Source organism: Schistocerca piceifrons, chromosome 1 (assembly GCF_021461385.2).
Source record: "Schistocerca piceifrons isolate TAMUIC-IGC-003096 chromosome 1, iqSchPice1.1, whole genome shotgun sequence".
NCBI classification, from domain to species: Eukaryota; Metazoa; Arthropoda; class Insecta; order Orthoptera; family Acrididae; genus Schistocerca; species Schistocerca piceifrons.
The window spans coordinates 1,094,763,671-1,094,783,830 of NC_060138.1; the positions used below are offsets into that span (position 1 = coordinate 1,094,763,671).

Sequence of the window (20,160 nt, forward strand, 5' to 3'; positions counted from 1 at the left end):
AAAGTTTTGGCAATTTTATACTTAACTTTCTGACCAGATGCCTCTCCTATTCCTGTAATCACCAGTTACTGGTCGCGCAAGATAACCTGGCACATGCGCAGAAACGCATTCTTATTCTCAGCGCTGGGCGAATCCTCCCGCCCTAATAAACCGAAGCAATTTTTGGATATAACCGTATGTACTGCGTCCGATACATCGAAGTAATGGTTCTCGCACTCGTCTGCGACGATGGAAGAACTCCAGCCACAAATAAACTCTTTCAAACACTAGGACGGCAGAAGGCGGTCCTCTGACTGATATACTCTAATACTGTCTTCTCTTCTCTGTGTTCTACAGACGAGAAATGCGAACTCCCAGCCACAAGGACGGAGTTCAGGTAACGTCTCAACGTAAGTATAGGCAGAAAAAGCGCTCTCAATTACTGAACGCTGCGTACCGAACGACGACCTCCAACCTGGAGGTGAAGTTCAGAATCGAATAGGATCGCAACAGTACAGTGCCTAACTGTTCTAAATATAAACTCTCCTGAGAGCAAAGTCCATCTGTATTAACAAAGCTGATATCGAGCGACCGTCACACACGGGCGCTCACAATGGAAGACCTCGTCTCCCCATCGCTGGCACCGCCTCCACTTCGCATGGGTCTTCGTCGCCGTCGCCCGAGGCTACATCGCCGTCATCTTCGAGAGTCGGGGCGCGTTAGTTGGGTCCGTCGTGGCTGCTGTGACTTGCGTCCTTGGGGCTGTTTCGGCTGGTTCCGGCTCCAGCGCAGGGCGAATGCCGGGACGCGGGAGTCGACGACCCCCAGCCTCGCTACGTTGGCTCCCCATCGCCTCACAGTCGCCACATCCCCCTTCGTCGTCAGGCCCTTGCAGCAACTGACGTCTTGGTGGCCTTTCAAGGGGGGGAGGAATGTTGTATCCACGGACCCAACCAACCAACCAACTCGCGCAAGCAAGCCCTGACCGTGACATCGCTGGCCACAGTTCCTGTCGCGGCCGTCGGCGTCTCAGGGCGTTACCGCCGACGGAAGAGGTCGCGCCATGGCTGAGCTCGGGTCCGCAGCGCCCTCTGCCTCTTGCATATAAGAAGGAGCGCTGGCCCCGAGACGGACAGTCGATTGTCGATTGCGAACCTTTCGTGGAGTTTATAGCGGAGCGATTTCAGTGTGATATTTGCTTTTGTATTCGACTAGGCTCAATACACGGATTACTCTTGGATATTACTTGGACTTGTATTGCTGGTGCACGTTTCGTCAGAAATAAAGATAAGCTATCGCTTCATTCTAGCTGGCGCAATTCTTGTCATTAATTATTTTTCGGCCAACAGACATAGCTACATCCTGGTCACTACCCACGCTTTATACAATTTGTGGTGGCTGCCCCAAAATTACCGCCGAGGACCTTGGGTTAGGGAGTCGTTTTTCGGCGGCGGTGAATCCATGTGTTTCCACTGCTTGCTTTGCACCTTTGTTCCTTGGTCGTAGTGACATGTCCCAGTACTCGTCAGAGTTGGCCAGGTACATGAAATAACGCTCTGCAAAGCACCAGCTGTACCAACACAACTTCATTCCTCTACCAGTTTCGGTTCACACTACCACCATCACTGGAAGGAAAGCTGGACATTGGTGATGTACAAACACATGTTAGTAAAATGGCGCTTCACTATGAATTTGCCTCTGACTTGGCCCACACCACATTCATTTGTCATTACAACAATGTGCATCGGAAGATCACAATCACAAACTTGAAATATGTGTGACCATACTCTTCAGATTACGACTTATATCTTGGCCACGTGCTAAAGGTAGAGCATCATTACAATATTTCAAGTTTGTGATAGTGACTGCTGACATAAGTCGTTGTTAGTGATGAGCAAATATAGTGTGACCCAAAACAGAGGCAAATTCATAGTGAAATGCCATTGTACCGATTGTACCGATACGTATGTGTAAATCACCAATGTCCAACTTTATCTTCAGTGAAGATGGGTTTATAAACTGAAACAGCTACAGGAATGAAGCTGTGTTGGTACACCTTGTGGTTTGTAATGCATTATTTCAAGTTGTCATGCATTATTTCAAGTAACTGACAGCTGTAGACATTTGCTTGAAGAAAATTACTGGACAGAAACAGGTGCAATATTTCATTGCTGCCTTCGTTCGGTGGACTTTTTGAATAGATGAGGGCAGACGAGGATCCAGGGTACGGCTACCTTTATCGTATTCCAAATGCTGAAATCTGATTCATAACCGATTTTCAGTTTTCCACGGTCGCCCTGATGGTGATATGCCAGTCATCGAGCACCAGGGCTTCCAATTCTTTTGCGATTACCGGTTCTACACAAACAAATTTTTGCCACGTCGGTTTTCGTCACATAGACCTGTTAGATCAGTTTGAAAGCGTCTGTGTCCCTAGCCACAGAACCATATGACAGAAAATTGTTGCCGTACACTTCTAGCAACTGAGCATGAATTCTTGGATCGTTGTTATAACGTTCAAATGCACAAAACAAATTATCACACGAAAAGCAACTTGTACAGAAACCAGGCGGCAGTTATAAGAGCAGAGGGTCATTAAAGGGAAGCAGTGGATGTGGCAGTTATAAGAGCAACGGGTCATGAAAGGGAAGCAGTGGATGTGAAGGGAGTGATACGCGGTTGTAGCATGTTATTGAATCTGTAAATTGAGCAAGCAGTCAAGGAAACCAAAGAAAATTTTGAGGTGAGATCAAAGATCAGAGAGAAGAAATGAAAATTATGAGGTTTGCCGATGAGATAGTAATTTTGTCAGGGACAGCACAGGACTTGGAAGAGCAGTTGAACAAAATGGTCAGTATCTTGAAAGGGATATACATTGAATCGCTAAAGAAACTGGTATATGCATGCGTATTGAAATACAGAGATGCGTAAACAGGCAGAATAGGGCGTTCCAATCGGTAACGCCTATAAGAGACAACAAGTGCCTGGCGCAGTTGTTAGACCGGTTGCTGCTGCTCCAATGACAGGTTATCAAGATTTAAGTGAGTTTGAATGTGGTGTTATAGACGGTGCACGAGCGATGCGACACACCATCTCCGAGGTGGCGATGAAGTGGGGATTTCCCTGTACGACCATTTCACGAGTGACCGTGAATATCAGGAATCCAGTAAAACATCACATCTCCGACATTGCTGCGGCCAGGAAAAGATCCTGCAAGAACGGGACAAACGACGACTGAAGAGAATCGTTCAACGTGACAGAAGTGCAATCCCTCGGCAAATTGCTGCAAATTTCAATGCTGGGCCATTAACAAGTGACAGCGTGCGAACTTTTCAACGAAAAATCATTTCGGAGCCGAAGGCCCACTCGCGTATGCTTGAAGACTGCACGACACAAAGCTTTACGCCTCGACTGGACCAGTTAGCACTGACATTGGGCTGTTGATGACTGGAAACATGTTGCCTGGTCTTACGAATCTCGTTTCAAACTGTATTGAGCGGATGGACTTGTAGGGGTATGTGTACGTGTATGGAGACAACCTTATGAATCCAGGGAACCTGCATGTCAGCAGGAGACTGTCCAAGCTGGTGGAGGCTCTATAATTGTGTGGGGCGTGTGCAGTTGGAGTGATGTGGCACCCCTGATACGTCTAGATACGACTCTGACACGCGACAGTACGTAACAATCTTGTCTGATCACCTGCATCCATTCATGTCCATTGTGCATTCCGACGGACTTGGCAAATTCCAGCAGGACAATGCGACATCCCACACGTCCAGAATTGCTACAGAGTGGCTCCAGGAACGCTCTTCTGAGTTTAAACACTTCCGCTGGCAACCAAACTCCCCAGATGTGAACATTATTGACCGTATTTGGGTTGCCTTCCAACGTGCTGTTCAGAAGAGATCTCCACGCCCTCGTACTTTTACGGATTTATGGGCAACCCTGCAGGATTCTTGGTGTCAGTTCCCTTCAGCACAACTTCAGACTTTAGTCGAGTCCATGTCATTTCGAGTTGCTGTACTTGTGTGAGCTCGTGGGGACCCTACACGATATCAGGCAAGTGTATCAGTTTCTTTGGCTCTTCAGTGTAAGGTGAATGTGAACAAAAGTAAAACAATGCTAATGGAATGTAGTCGAACTGAGGTAACTGGATAATAAAGCGAGGGTAAAAGTAGTAAATGTGTTTTGTTATTTCGGCAGCAAGCAGTAAAGGAAACAAAAAAAAATTCGGAGTAGGTATTAAAATCCACGGAGAAGAAATAAAAACTTTGAGGTTCACCGATGACATCGTAATTCTGTTAGAGGCAGCAAAGGACTTGGAAGAGCAGTTGAACGGAATGGACAGTGTCTTGAAAGGAGGATATAAGATGAACATCAACAAAAGCAAAACGAGGATAATAGACTGTAGTCGAATGAAGTCGGGTGATGCTGAGGGAATTAGATTAGGAAATGAGACACTTAAATTAGTAAAGGAGTTTTGCTATTTGGGGAGCAAAATAACTGATTATGGCCGAAGCAGGGAGGATGTAAAATGTAGACTGACAATGGGAAGAAAAGCGTTTCTGAAAAAGAGGAATTTGTTAACATCAAATACAAATTTAAGTTTTAGGAAATGTTTTCTGAAGGCATTTGTCTGAAGCGTAGACTTGTACGGAAGTGAAACGTGGACGACAAATAATTCAGACAGGAACAAAATAGAAGCTTTTTAAATGTGCTTCCGAAGAATGCTGAAGATTACATGTAAGATCATGTAACCAATGTAGAGGTACTGAATAGGATTGGGGAGAAGAGGAGTTTGTGGCACAACTTGACTAGAAGAAGGGATCGGTTGGTAGGACATGCTCTGAGGCGTCAAGGGATGACCAATTTAGTATTGGAGGGCATCGTGGAGGGTAAAAATCGTAGAGGGAGACCAAGAGATGAATACACTAAGCAGAATCAGAAGTATGTAGGCTGCAGTAGGTACTGGGAGATGAAGAAGCTTGCGCAGGATAGAGTAGCATGGAGAGCTGCATCAAACCAGTCTCAGGACTGAAGACCATAACAACAACAACGCTTCAGGGCCGGTGGGAAGGGGATGGTATGGGGGCTGTAGCCCCCCCCCCCCAAGAGGTACTGAATAGAACTGGGGAGACAAGGAATTTGTGGCATAACGTGACTAAAGGAAGCACACATCCTGAGAAACAGGGATCACCAGTTTAATATTGGACGGAAGTGTGGGGGGGGGGGGGGGGGGGCAAAAATCGTAGAGGAAGGCCGAGAGATGACTACAGTAAGGAGTTTCAAAAGTAAGTAGGTTCCAGTAGTTATTCAGACATGAAGAGATTTGCACATCGTAGAATAGCATGGAGAGCTACATGAAACGAGTTTTGGGACTGAAAACCACAACAACAACAACACTCCACTTTACCAATGGGCTCCCCTAGCGACAGCGCCGTGCTACGGTACTGTGGCGTCGGGTTGTCAAAGTGTATCACAACTGCAGACAAGTACTCGAAAACAAACCAAAAACTAATTTGTATAAAATCATTTTTGGCGAAGACGACCGCTGCAAAGTTGGTCGAAACGTCGCCATTTCAGTTATTTCGATGTATTACATTGACACGGCCTGATATCCAGAAGGATTTTATTTAAATTGACACTGGTCGCAGAAGACTACGAAGAAATTAATTACTTTATTGTGTCGAGGCGATGACTAAAACCCTATGACTATGGCTCATATTCTTCTCTCGCCTCCTCGTTCCCCCGACCAGTTTGTAATTTCATCATCACGTTCATCCAGTGACGAATGCGCGCTGAGCCTCTGAATGGGAGAGAAACTGGGTGGAATTCCACTCATGAGGGACACATTTAAAAGCCAATACGATTTAATGGCACGGTGCGTAGAACACTTACTAGGGCCAACCAGAACACAGGAGATATCAATGTAAGAATTTACATCAAAGTCACCACAGAAAATAGTTATTACTTAACGGAAAGATCGTCGCCTTTTGTGGAGAATTTTTTTTTTGTATGTCATTATTGTGTCGTAGTTCTGTAACTTTCACGAGCACTGATATACTACACGGCGCTGAAAGGCCACGAAACATTCGCTGGATTCAGTTACGATCTGAATGCGCCATGTTTTCATAAAAGTTTAAAATTTTTTAAGTGTTCTCTAGTCATCCTAAAATGCATAGAGCAACTCTCTAGTATCAAAAGAATATGAACAAAAAAATTTGGATTTCTATACGTTAATTACTCAGTATTTCCTTTTATCCTTAAGTATGCTACCGCCGAAACAGTTTTGCACTAGGTGCTTTGCCAATAACAGTTAAACTCTAGTGGGGAAAAACTTTGCAGAGCAATTACACTAGAAAAAGTTGTTAGTGTAATTGCTGGTGCAGAAGACGTAATTTTCGAAAGTTTCTGACTGCGTTCTGTTGGCGGAACACATAGAAGACACAGTAGATATACTGAAGAGACTGCTTGCACTACGCTTGTCCGTCCTGTTACGGAGTATTGCTGCGCGGTATATTACCTGTAACAGAGAGAATTGATGGAGGACTTCCAAAAAGTTCAAACAGGGGCAGTTCGTTTTGTATTATGGCGATATAGGAGAAAGAGTGGCACGAATATGAGCAGCTTATTGAGATGACAGTACTTAAAACAAAGCCGCTTTCCGTTGTGGCGTAATACTTTCACGAAATTTCAGTCACTAGCTTTCTCCTCCGAATGCGATTTTTTTTTTTAGTCCGATCTACCCGGGGAAAGATAACCATCGTAGTAAGATAAGAGAAATCTGAATTCGCATTGAGGTGTTCGTTTTCTCACATGGTATTCGAAAGTTGAAGAGTAGATAAACAGTCCTACTTTCTATTAATCCTGTGCCAAACACCTAAGTGTGGCTTGCAGGGTAATCAGGCAGATATAGATACATTATGTGATCAAAAATATCCGGACACCTGGCTGAAAATTACTTAGGAGTTCGTGGCGCCCTCCATCGGTAGTGCTAGATTTCAATATGGTGTTGGCCCACCCTTAGCCTTGATGACAGCTTCCACTCTCGCAGGGATACGTTCAGTCAGGTGCTGGAACGTTTCTTGGGGAATGGCAGCCCATTCTTCATGGAGTGATGCACTGAGGAGAGGTATCGACGTCGGTCGGTGAGGCCTGGCGCGAAGTGGGCGTTCCAGAACATCCCAAAGTCAAATTGTATACTTTTGATCACATAGTGTTCATGCATTATACGAGCATGAAGCATGTTTTACACTCCGCGTCGCGAACTAGGTTTGAGGCCAAGCGTCGTGTTGCACTAACAACGAAATGACTTGTGCCAAGGTCTTCTTGGATTTAAGCGAGTTCTCTCCAGAAACCTGACTCCTTGGGAACGGAGCAGCATGCGAGGCGTCCTGTTGTTGCGGGCCGCATCTAATTTACCCGTTACTTCGTCTGTAGGCCGCTTTACAGGAAGTCTGGTGGTTGACGCTGAAGGCACAAATTTGCATTTTTGTAGCGTCTTGTTATGTTTCAAAACGCAGGTCTACCTGGACCCCTGGGCGAAAAATTTCTTTGTATACACGACAGAGGTGCTTGGTACTTCTTACCTCAAGGCACAATCGAATGCCCTGCGTGTCACAGTTAAACTAGGAACTTCCTTGATGAACAGCTCCGTCACAAATGTGCGAAGGCAAACCAGACACACTGCAGCTCCACGAACTATTTGTTCAGTCTTGAGAGACCCGTCAGCGTAAAAATGTTTAACATCGACTGTCTGCAGTCTGGGACGTTACACAGGGTATTCCGAAAAGTTTTATCCAATTTCAGAAAGCTGTATCTTGTACAAAAATGAACACAAAAACTTGTGCATTCTGAGCACTACGGGACGTAACTTCTGAGGTCATCAGTCCCCTATAACTTAGAACTACTTAAACCTAACTAACCTAAGGACATCACACACACCCATGCCCGAGGCAGGATTCGAACCTGCGATCGTAGCGGTCACGCGGCTCCAGACTGAAGCGCCTAGAACCGCTCGGCCACACCGGCCGGCTTATGATTATGTTTGTGATAAATATTTGTGAATTATTTTAGCTTTTCCTCCGGTATTTCTGCTTTTTTATTATTCTCCGATTAAAAACCAGTAGATATATTTCTGGAACTCTAAATCAGATCGTGTAAGGGAATAATCACTTCGATGTAATAACGTCTCGCTGCTAGGATACGGATTCCAGTTGTCTCACTAAGCAGAAAAACTTCAGCATCCTGAAAACGATAGGCCTTGTCTGACGTCAGAAGTAGAAATACTCTTACTTCATGCGTCACAATACGTCCCACGCGGTAGCTGCTACGGTCATCTACATGTGTGGGCTCGCTCGCCAGTACTTCCTGCTAGTGACATTCTGTGCCTGGCCTCACGCTTCCATCCACGAGATGAACTCAACCTGGTCGCGGCGTATACATTTTGTAGCATCGTGGGAAACGGCCTTCCACCATACGAACTGAATTTCATGTAGACGTACAAAGACATGACACTTACTTGTACTGAGTCCGTCTGTGAAACACAGATTTCGGGAACGTGCGTCGATTGAGAAACAAAACACACGCGAGGCCGCTCGATGTTTACTCCGTATCCTAGTTTATATTCACTTGCTCGTTGTTACTAGCAACAGAAATTAAATTATTTCTCAGTCTATGTGCAACGTTACAGACTGAAGACGATCGTTGCTAAATAATGTAACTAGTCTCAAGAACCTAAATTTGTTGTGTTATCGTAAGTCATATTGGCAGATTAGCTTACTGTGACTCTATTATGAAAGGATATATGGCTCTGCAACCAGGTGAAGTGCTTAATTTCATTCTTATTGTCTTCTTACTTTCTTATTGATGTCCATAGTGATATATTTTAAAATATGGTTAAAGTACTACTTAATGTATCTGATAAAATGTGTTATCTATAGACCAATGTGTTTGCAATGAACATTTACACTGGAAGAATTTTCAAGATCTGTAACACAAGTTAAATCAGCGTCGCTGAGAAGAAAGGATAGCGTTGATTTCTCTTGTCCTCGTGCTTTCAATTTGTCTTTCTTTGATGGTACCTTGTACGGGGCAAATGTAAGTTGCGTGTTAATTTTTTTGGCATAATTATTACCTATTTCACCATAAGTAACCAAGTTCATTAATTCCAATAAGACAACTATTCTGTCTCCACATTATTGACTGACTTTATACTGTACTTTTTAAATGTCTTTCAGTGCAAAAATGGGAGAGGCTGGCGGCGGATTATTCGGAGGTGGACGATCGAACACTGTTCGTGCTGTGTTCTTTCGTTAGTTGCTTTACAGAAGAAGGTCAGAACCTCCGGAGATATTTTATTTTATCATTTCCCTTGCTGTGCGTAGCATTGTATCGTGAGAACAGCGCGAGTGTGATCGGTTATCGACGCGCGGTCTGAGGCGTTTTCTATCACGGTCCGCGCGGCACCCCCCTCCCCCCCCCCCCTCCTCCGCGCCGGAGGTTCGAATCCTCCCTCGGGCATAGGTGTGTGTGTCGTCCTTAGCGCAAGTTGGTTTAAGTTAGATTAAGTAGTGTGTAAGCTTTGGGACGGATGACCCAAGCAGTTTGGTCCCATAAGACCTTACCACAAATTTCCAAATTTTGATCGGTTATCGCTTTCGAACGATTACGTTGGGTAGACTGCTCATTTGCCTGATGCAATCTCTTACAAGAAAACGTTCCGATGATGGACTACAATAAGATAATATTTCAATGAAACAAGAGAAGTTTCAAAGACATGCACTTCATGTTGCTATTTAAAGAGTCTGTCCATTATCATTGTGGATTCCCTCCATGTTGCTACTGTTGGGTAAGCGAAATCATATATTTTGTCAGCTACTAATTAATTCGCCCCGTTGAGAAACCTTGCCAGTGAATGTCTCATTGAGATACAGGAGATAACATCACACATGCACACTGTTTAAGGATTTTAAACCTCGAAACATTAATTTATTAGTGACGCGTCTCGAGGTGCCTGCGTACATTATCAGCCATCAAGGCATCTACATCACTTAAAAATTATTTATGCTAGTAATAGTTTTAAATAGATTATCGATAATTTCTTGAGTTGTCAAATCTTCACTAGCCCCAGAGCACATGTGACCTGTATGTAATGATCACAGAACAACTGAATCCCGTATAGTTTGAAACACGTATGTCACCGCAAAATAAAACACAAATAGCCAGAAACTGATATCACAAGCACGCGTTTGTGGACGATGTGTAAATATCTGTTGGAAACACTGTAAGTCTTGGATGGATCATGAAGGGACACTGCAGAACTCTGAGTGGTACCGTGGGCACTCCAGCAACCAGTCTGACATCCCTTCACGCTGGGCAACAGCCGCGGCGCTGGGGCCGCTAAACCTCGCCTGGGCGTGCAGCAGCGGAACCGAATGGACTGACGTCAGCTGGAGTACAATACGCAGCTGAATGAACAGCCAAGCGGGTGTGTTAAGAACGACGACTTGTAAACATTAATAATAAGTGACTGAACTCTAATAGCGTTTCATTAGCGTCGTTGACGTTTCACGGGTTTCCAGCGGCTACCCTGACTTCACGCAAAAGGGTCTCCGCTCGGCCCTCTATAGATGGACATATCTGTATTGGGAAGAAAACCATATTTGGGCGCAGGTGGATCTAATCCGACCTTCTCTGATCAGGAGGACTGAGGCTGTGGATCCACAGGGGTCGGTGCATTATACACACTTTACGCCAACGATGTACTGAAGTTGATGGACGGTGAAACTTCCCTGTACGCCGGTAATACGGTGGTGCTCAAAACCAAAAAGCTACAGGAATACCTTGTTGCAGTCGTAGACTCGTGCAACGTCTGGGAAATAAAAATAAATTGAGAGAAAAGCTTCACAGTAATGGTCACATATAAGGCCAAACTCCCAGACCACCAAATTTTATCTGGGGCCAGAAATAAACAGAGGTGCAACTCTGCACTGCATTTATAGCGTCAACTTCCAAGATGCCTAACGTTTTGCAAGTAAATAGCCATGGCACGAAATATTGCGTGTGTTCCGTCGCATGTACCCGCTTAAATTGAAACTAAGTTCAAGATTTACAGGCATGTAACACTCCTCACGATGCTGTATGGATCGGAGGTGTTGTCAATGGTAACCGACACATATCTGAAGAAGCTGCAGTACCTGCAAAGTAAGATCCTTCACATCATAGCGGCCGCCGACAGATACTTGCCAAGCACACAAATTAGGGATCTATAGGCGAACAATCAATTTACACATACATTAAAAAGAAGTCTGAAAATATCTATGACAATGCTTCCATTTGGCCCCATAAACATATTCATTTGTTAATTTTAGAGTACTTCGGCTCTTCAAATGAAAGACCGATTTCCTCTCTCACCTGAAAATTTACGGTACATAAAAACTATCATCATCCATATCATTAAATCCATCATCTTCTAAATTCATCACTTTCATTGAATTTTCTCATGATGAGAAGTTTGAAGGAGTGATCTGTTTTCCTTGGTAAACGCTTTCTGTAGCCAAGATCAGAAAAATTCCTCTTTATTTTCGACACCCGCTTTCGACAGATCAGAAAATGACAGCAAAGTGAGTCGAAACCGGTCGTCGAAAATAAAGAAGAATGTTTGAGATTTTTTTTATCATTAAGTCAATCTTGAAGTCTGTGACAAAGGAAGACAATCGTCTCTAGGTTTCACTTGTGTTTATGCATTGTATGTTTGACGCGACAGAGGTTAGACGTAAAGCTAACGAAGCACCTGACTTAGCGTCTGCTGAGAATTTTTTATCAGCGCAACAGTCCTTCCAACGACTGAGAAGATTAAAAGCAAATACTTGCCACTTGTCACTCAACTGTTTATCCAGCGCGAGAGGATCAAATAAATGTCCAAAAATCTCTGTTCGGCACTCTACAATACATAGTGCATGATGAAAAGCCTTACTCCATAAATTATGAGCCCGTATTTTTCATGACAGGTCGAGAAGAATATTACTTCGCCCTGCGTAAGACTCTCGCTAAGTCCATAATGGTGAAATCGGAGAAAATAGATCTCAAATGGAAACTAACAAATTCTGTGTGTGTGTGTGTGTGTGTGTGTGTGTGTGTGTGTGTGTGTGTGTGTGTGTGTGTTTATTTCTAAGGGACCAAACTGCTGAGTTCATCGGTCCCTATACTTTCACACTGTTGTTGTTGTGGTCTTCAGTCCTGAGACTGGTTTGATGCAGCTCTCCATGCTACTCTATCCTGTGCAAGCTGCTTCATCTTCCAGTACCTACTGCAACCTACATCCTTCTGAATCTGCTTGGTGTATTCATCTCTTGGTCTCCCTCTACGATTTTTACCCTCCACGCTGCCCTCCAATACTAAATTGGTGATCCCTTGATGCCTCAGAACATGTCCTACCAACCGATCCCTTCTTCTAGTGAAGTTGTGCCACAAACTTCTCTTCTCCCCAGTCCTATTCAACACCTCCTCATTACTTTAACTAAATTATGCTAAGAACAACACACACACACATACACACACACACACACCCATGCCCGAGGGAGGACTGGAACCTCTGGCACCGAGCGAGATGGAACAGTGGTTGGCACACTGGACTCGCATTCGGGAGGACGGCGGTTCAGTCCCGCGTCCGGCCATCCTGATTTAGGTTTCCTGTGATTTCCCTAAATCGCTCCAGGCAAATGTCGGGATGGTTCCTTTAAAATGGCACGGCCGACTTCCTTCTCCGTCTTTCCCTCATCCGGCGAGACCGATGACCTTGCTGTTTGTCTCTTTCCCCAAACAACGCAAGCCAACCTCCGGCGGGACGGGCTGCGCATTCCGTGACAGGGCGCTTCAAACCGCGCGCCTAACAAGTGGTCCTTCGCCTCTTGTTCGTCCCGGAAATGGGCAATAAGAGGTTAAAATGTTACGGAACAGACTTCGGTTAGTTGTTTGGATACTGGAAAAGTGCTGTCATTGCACAAAGGAGTCTGGTCACAAAATACTTGAGCGATCCATCCTGGTATAAACGCTCCGGTTTATAGCACTCATAGTAAGTATAGCTACGTAAAGCTGTCATCAATTTGAAGATTTGTCTGAACTCCTCCCGGTGGAGGTTGTGTGCTGTTGCCTTCCTCCTTTCCTAGCCAGTTACAGGGGGACTTTCTGTTTATTTGGACCCTGAACCGCTGTACAACTCCACATTTTTTACATCAACAAACATTGCCAGAGGTGGAACAATTCATAAGCGACAGATACACGTCCAAGGACAGACGGGGGATCGAAGCCGAGGCTTTTAAATCCACAGTCCGGCACTTCTCCACTTTTTTCTGTTACTTATTCTTTCTGTGTCAGTAACGTTACAATTCCAAGAAACAATACAGTAACAGATTCGTACTTCAGGTTTGCTGAATACTAATATGTGTCTAATTTTCCACGCCTATGGCAGCCACGAGTATTCCAGCATCACACTGTTCTGATGGGCATTCAGTAAGCAGACAATGACTCTTCCCATTTTCGTCAACTTTCTAAAATTTCAGGACTGAAAGCTTAACCTCCTTCTTCTTGTGCTTAGGTTTTTTGAGTGTTGAGTATTTATTGTTCTTTGCTTGTTACCACCACCGAGAAGTCTTACACAAGGTGTGAAGTAGATTCTTTCTGGATGTTATAATGAGGCAATATTCGGCCACCTTACACCTGCCTATCAGAAAATGCCAGTTTATACTAATATGAGGGAATTCCTTCTTCATCATGGAGTTTTGCATTGACATTTTCGACTGTATCCGAAGCTTCTACCTCTAAGGTGATGGTCTACTTCGTCAAAGTCTTCACAAATATTTACATTTTGAATTCTTTTATCCGGGAATTAATCAAGATCAACACGAAACCTACACTACTAGCGATCGAGCCACAACGGGGGATACTGAACTTACACAAAGGAGGGAAACTCGTATGGTCGCGGATCTGTTTGATTCAGAGGCGAGCGTCACGGAAGTGCTCAAAAGGCTGAATTGTTTGTTGAAGATAAACGTCAACTACTCCACGGTAGCTAACATAGTAGAATCAGTTTTGCGACGAATCTGGAAATATACTACACCCTAAAGAATACGTCTCTGTTCTTCCTTGAGTTAAATGAACTTCCTTTGAGTAGGTGGTATACAGCGTGGTACAACGGTCCGTCGAGTGTGCAGGTAATGGTCGGCCCGACAAAGTTTCAAAATAATTACTAGGAATAATACGATTAAACTCGCCACCGTCTGCAGCCTGCCAATATGAGCGATGCGAAAAAGTTTTATCCTGAAATGTAAACAGGTAATCTTTCAATCTGAAAATAACTATGTGGACAGCCGGCCGAAGAGGCCGTGCGGTTAAAGGCGCTGCAGTCTGGAACCGCAAGACCGCTACGGTCGCAGGTTCGAATCCTGCCTCGGGCATGGATGTTTGTGATGTCCTTAGGTTAGTTAGGTTTAACTAGTTCTAAGTTCTAGGGGACTAATGACCTCAGAAGTTGAGTCCCATAGTGCTCAGAGCCATTTGAACCATTTTTTTAACTATGTGGACACTGTAAAACAAGGTTAAGTCTCACCATAAACCAGTGTATTAATTTATTGGTATCTTCGATTATAGTCCGGAATCACTATAAAAGGCTTGAAGAATAAATCTGGCTTAATTTCGAAGAAACGTAGCACATCGAAGTCTCAGCCTATCTATACTACACAATCGCGGAATTAGCTTCCGCCACGTGAGACTGTACGAGCTCGATGGTACATGCGATTCAGTCGTCACAAAGTTCTGTTAGCAACCCAGAAAACATTATTCATGTTTGCCGCCTCGAAAGTCACCCATTCGATATGTCGGCGAGAGACACGCCGTGACTTCGATAACCAATACTTCTTGGAAATCAGCAAAACAGCAATCTCTTAGCCCGACTTTACACACATATAACATCTGTCATGAAGCGATACAGAGTCCTAATAATTCATTTTTTCTTAAGACAATCGATAACGAACAAAAGACGGGCAGCATCGAGCACAAAACGTATTAGGCTCAAAAGATCACTACTACACAATGCAGTATTGACTCTGGTGACCTGAGAATTCATACCTCGCACTGCAACACTATACAGGGTGTAAATTTCAAGTTGACAAACCAGAATAAATCGAAAAATAAGCTTCAGAAGAAAAAATGTGTAGAATCTAAAGTTGATTATTTTCGAGGGAGGCATCTGCTGTGCTAAAATTAGCCCGCCACCCGAGCCCCCTGGGGGTGGAACGGGAGGCAACTTTAAAATTTCAAATGAGAACCCCCATTTTTTATTGAAGAATCATATTCTACATATAAAACTACGTACATTTTGTCTTAAGCATTTATTTTGGTTCTTGGTAGTTGGCGCTGTAATTCAACAAATCCATGTTCTCCCTTTTGCGTGGAAAATGGTTACGGATAAATAAAAAATGAGTTCACTCGTTAGTAAGTAGGATTCTGGTTAGTTAGTTAGCTATTCCGATGATTTGTTTGATAATTAAAAGTTGTGTGGCCTCATGACCACGAAACAATCAAAACTTGCCGGCCGCGGTGGTCTAGTGGTTCTAGGCGCGCAGTCCGGAACCGCGCGACTGCTACGGTCGCAGGTTCGAATCCTGCCTCGGGCATGGATGTGTGTGGTGTCCTTAGGTTAGTTAGGTTTAACTAGTTCTAAGTTCTAGGGGACTGATGACCACAGTAGTTAAGTCCCATAGTGCTCAGAGCCATTTGACCCAAACAAAACTTATCCGAATCTGCGGAAAAATTAATATTTGGGTCAACGTTTGTAAAACTCTCATTCCTCTCCCTCAAACCCCACCCTATGGGGAGAGAGAAACAATTTTAGTTTTAGCGAATCAAAATTTACGAAGTAAATAAGTATTTTTTATTTATCCGTAACTATTTTCCACGCAATAATTAGAACATGGATTTTCTTGAATTACAGCGCCAGCTACCAAGAATCAAAACAAATGTTTAAGACAAAACGTACGTAGTATTTTTTATGTAGAATCTGATTCTGCAATAAAAATGGGGGTTCCCATTAGAAATTGTAAAGTTTTCCTCCCGCCCCACCCCAGGGGGCTGGGGTGGCGGGCTAATTTTAGCACCAGCAGATGTCCCCCTCGAAAATAATCAACTTTGGATTCTACACATTTTTTCTTCTGAAGCTTATTTTTCGACTTATTCTGGTTTATCAACTTAAAATATACACCCTATATACTGCAGCTCTCCGACACATCGCTCCTGTAGGGACAACTAAGACGAAATTAGACTAACTGCACTACTGTTTGTAAAGAGGACGTGTAGAACAGCGGAACCATAATAAGTAACTTATGTGGCCGAGAGGTGGCCCAACAGCGTCCTCTTTTGTGTGACCGGACAGTTCAGTGTTATGCAACGTTCAGCCGGTGCGGAGCCGTCGTACGATGTGGAAACGTGTACGCAATTGCCACTACGCCTCGCCGACATTGTAGGGTGGAATATCGGCTTGTGAGTGCGTTCGAATGGGGCAGAATAATTGGTCCCCTGGAGGCGAGTATGTCGTTCCGTGACATTGCGGCTCGTAAAGGGGGTATTACACGACGATACGCCGCGAACAGTACTGGTCTAGCGCGACAGGCATCTAGCGATAGAACGGATGAAACTACGAAAATTAGCACACACATTATCCGCGCGCCGGAATAGGGAGCAATTCTAAACTGCTGTCAATCCGCCCACGCGCACTAGGCAGCGATAACTCAAGCATGCGCAAAGCGGCTACCGCAGTGTTTTCTGCTTGTTATTTGCTTACTCTTTGGTGACTAGTAGCTAATTTCAGATTGTCATGTTGGGGCTTTTCCATGTTTTTTTTTCACTAAGTAGGTTTTCATTGGCAACGGCCTCGCTGCAGTGGATACACCGGTTCCCGTGAGATCACCGAAGTTAAGCGCTGTCGGACGTGGCCGGCACTTGGATGGGTTACCCTCCGGACCGCCATGCGCTGTTGCCATTTTTCGGTGTGCACTCAGCCTTGTGATGCCAACTGAGGAGCTACTCGACCGAATAGTAGGGGCTCCGGTCAAAGAAAACCATCGTAACGACCGGGAGAGCGGTGTGCTGACCACACGGCCCTCCTATCCGCATCCTCAGTGAGAATGACATGGCTGTCGGATGGTCCCGATGGACCACTTGTGGCCTGAAGAGGGAGTGCTTTAGGTTTTCATAAATGCAGAAAAAACCTTTTCTAGCCAGCAAACTTTCTTTTACTCTAGCTGTCTGTGAAAGCATTTTTCCTATTGATTACTTTGTATTCTAGAAATGGAGCAAAGAGGTTTTAAGCGTCTTAATTCAGGCACACAGCGAGGAAAGCTATGTGTATTACCCACTGTATCGTAATAAGATACGTCGCCAATCGTTTATTTCTGAGTAATATGCATTTAACGTCACGCGGTGATTCTCGATGCCGCGAGGGATTAGCCGAGCGGTCTCAGGCGCTGCAGTCATAGACTGTGCGCCTGGTCCTGGCGGAGGTTCGAGTCCTCCCTCGGGCATGGGTGTGTGTGTTTGTCCTTACGATAATTTGCGTTAAGTAGTGTGTAAGCTTAGGGACTGATGACCTTAGCGGTTAAGTCTCATAAGATTTCACACACATCTGAACATTTTTGTTTATTCTTGATTTGTATCCTAATACTTTAGCTTACGAAAGTTCGTGTTTGATTTGATTGCATCTCTTGCTTTATTTCAGCATGCCAGAAAAAAGAAACTGGCACTGATAGACGATAAAGGCCGTGCAGTTTCGCCCGATGCGCCAGACGAGGACTGCAAAACTCTTGAGTAGCACACGTATATATATATTTATTTATTCTAAACTTGGAAAAATAACACAAGTGCACCTTGAAGTATTGGTCCATTAACATGTTGCAAACTGCAGTGCATACATCCACAACAACTTTTGAAATGATGGGCTGTCCTATTCTGTGGCTACAAGCCAGTCTCTTGAAAGATTCCCCAGTCACCATGAAACGTAATGTTACAACCAGTCTGCATCATAACAGGGAGTTTAGCGGTATTTTGTCAATGATGTAGGCTGGTATGATCCCAAAACGTATAAACATATGATTTAATTCTTACTCTCGAGAATGTGAGACTGCCTCCCTCATGACTGTGTCACACTTGCTAAATCCATCTTCTATCATAAACAGCAGCTTTTCGAAACAGGGCATGTCCATACTCACGAAGTTCTGAAATTCTTGAGGATCTTCGAGCCTCAGTTCTTTCATAAGCAGTGAATATAATCCGCTACCTTCGTTCCTTCTTTTCAGCCAGGGTCGAACTCAACAACGTCTGGCTTTTCCTTTTCGTCGTCGTTCTGCCCTAATCCGAAGATTTACTGCTTCTGCCAGGGCAATAGCTCCAAAAACAAGTGGGTCTTCTAATTAACTTTTTATACCTGGAATTCACAGTCATGTAGAACTTTATAAAAGACATATTTACGCCAGTGACTGTAACACTTTCTTTATTTCACGATTGCAATCTCGGCCTTAGGCCATTATCAAGTGCAAATTTTTGTGCCTTTAATCCATGTCAACTTAAAATGAGCTGACGCATTTACACTACTGGCCATTAAAATTGCTACACCACGAAGATGACGTGCTGCAGACGCGAAATTTAAGCGACAGGAAGAAGATATGCAACTGATTAGCTTTACAGAGCATTCCCACAAGGTTGGCGCCGGTGGAGACACTTACAGCGTGCTCACACGAGGAAAGTTTCCAACCGATTTCTCATACACAAATAGCAGTTGACCGCAGTTGCTTGGTGAAACGTTGTTGTGATGCCTCGTGTAAGGAGGAGAAATGCGTACCATCAAGTTTCCGGCTTTGATAAAGGTCGGATTGTAGCCTATCGCGATTGCGCTTTATCGTATCGCGACACTGCTGCTCTCGTTGGTCGAGATCCAATGACTGTTAGCAGAATATGGAATCGGTGGTTTCAGGAGGGTAATACGGAACGCCGTGCTGGATCCCAACGGCCTCGTATCACTAGCAGTCGAGATGACTGGCATCTTATCCGCACGGCTGTAACGGATCGTGCAGCCATGTCTTGATCCCTGAGTCAACAGATGGGGACGTTAGCAAGACAACAACTATCTGCACGAGGAGTTGGACGACGTTTGCAGCAGCATGGACTATCAGCTCGGAGACCGTGGCTGCGGTTACCCTTGACGCTGCATCACAGAGAGGAGCGCCTGCAGTGGTGCACTCAACGACGAACCTGGGTGCACGAGTGGCAAAACGTAATTTTTTCGGATGAATGCAGGTTCTGTTTACAGCATCATGATGGTCGCATCCGTGTTTGGCGCCATCGCGGTGAACACACATTGCGAGCGTGTATTTGTCATCGCCATACTGGCGTATCACCCGACGTGATGGTATGGGGTGTCATTGGTTACACGTCTCGGTCACCTCTTGTTCGCATTGACGGCACTCTGAACAGTGGACGTTACATTTCAGAAGTGTTACGGCCCGTGGCTCTACCCTTCATTCGATCCCTGCGAAACCCTACATTTCAGCACGATAATGCACGACCGCATGTTGTGGGTCCTGTACGGGCCTTTCTGGATACAGAAAATGGTCGACTGCTGCCCTGGCCAGCACTTTCTCCAGATCTCTCTCTGGTCAATGGTGGCCGAGCAACTGGCTCGTCACAATACGCCAGACACTGCTCTTGAGGAACTGTGATATCGTGTTGAAGCTGCATGGGCAGCTGTTCCTGTACACGCCAGCCAAGCTCTGTTTGACGCAATGCCCAGGCTTATCAAGGCGTTATTACAGCCAGAGGTGGTTGTTCTGGGTACTGATTTCTCAGGATCTATGCACCCAAATTGCTTGAAAATGTAATCACACGTCAGTTCGAGTATAATATATTTGTCCAATGAATACCCGTTTATCATCTGCATTTCTTCTTGGTGTAGCAATTTTAATGGCCTGTAGTGTATATGTCGTTGTCACGAATGTATTTAATAGTAATGACAACGACATACAAATGCGTCACCTCATTTTAAATTGACATGGCTTAAAGCCACAAAAATGTGGACCTGATAATGGCCCAAGGCCGAAATTGCAATCGTGAAATACAGAAAGTGTTACAGACACT

At 44.6% G+C, this 20,160-nt stretch overlaps 1 protein-coding gene and 1 pseudogene across 5 annotated transcripts in view; one reads left to right on the forward strand and one right to left on the reverse strand.

Moving 5' to 3' along the window:
* LOC124775714 (sorbin and SH3 domain-containing protein 1) overlaps positions 1-20,160 on the reverse strand; it is a 1,093,224-nt gene that overhangs the window by 964,521 nt on the left and 108,543 nt on the right. The window lies entirely within an intron of this gene.
* Positions 16,897-17,014, forward strand: LOC124724071 (annotated as a pseudogene).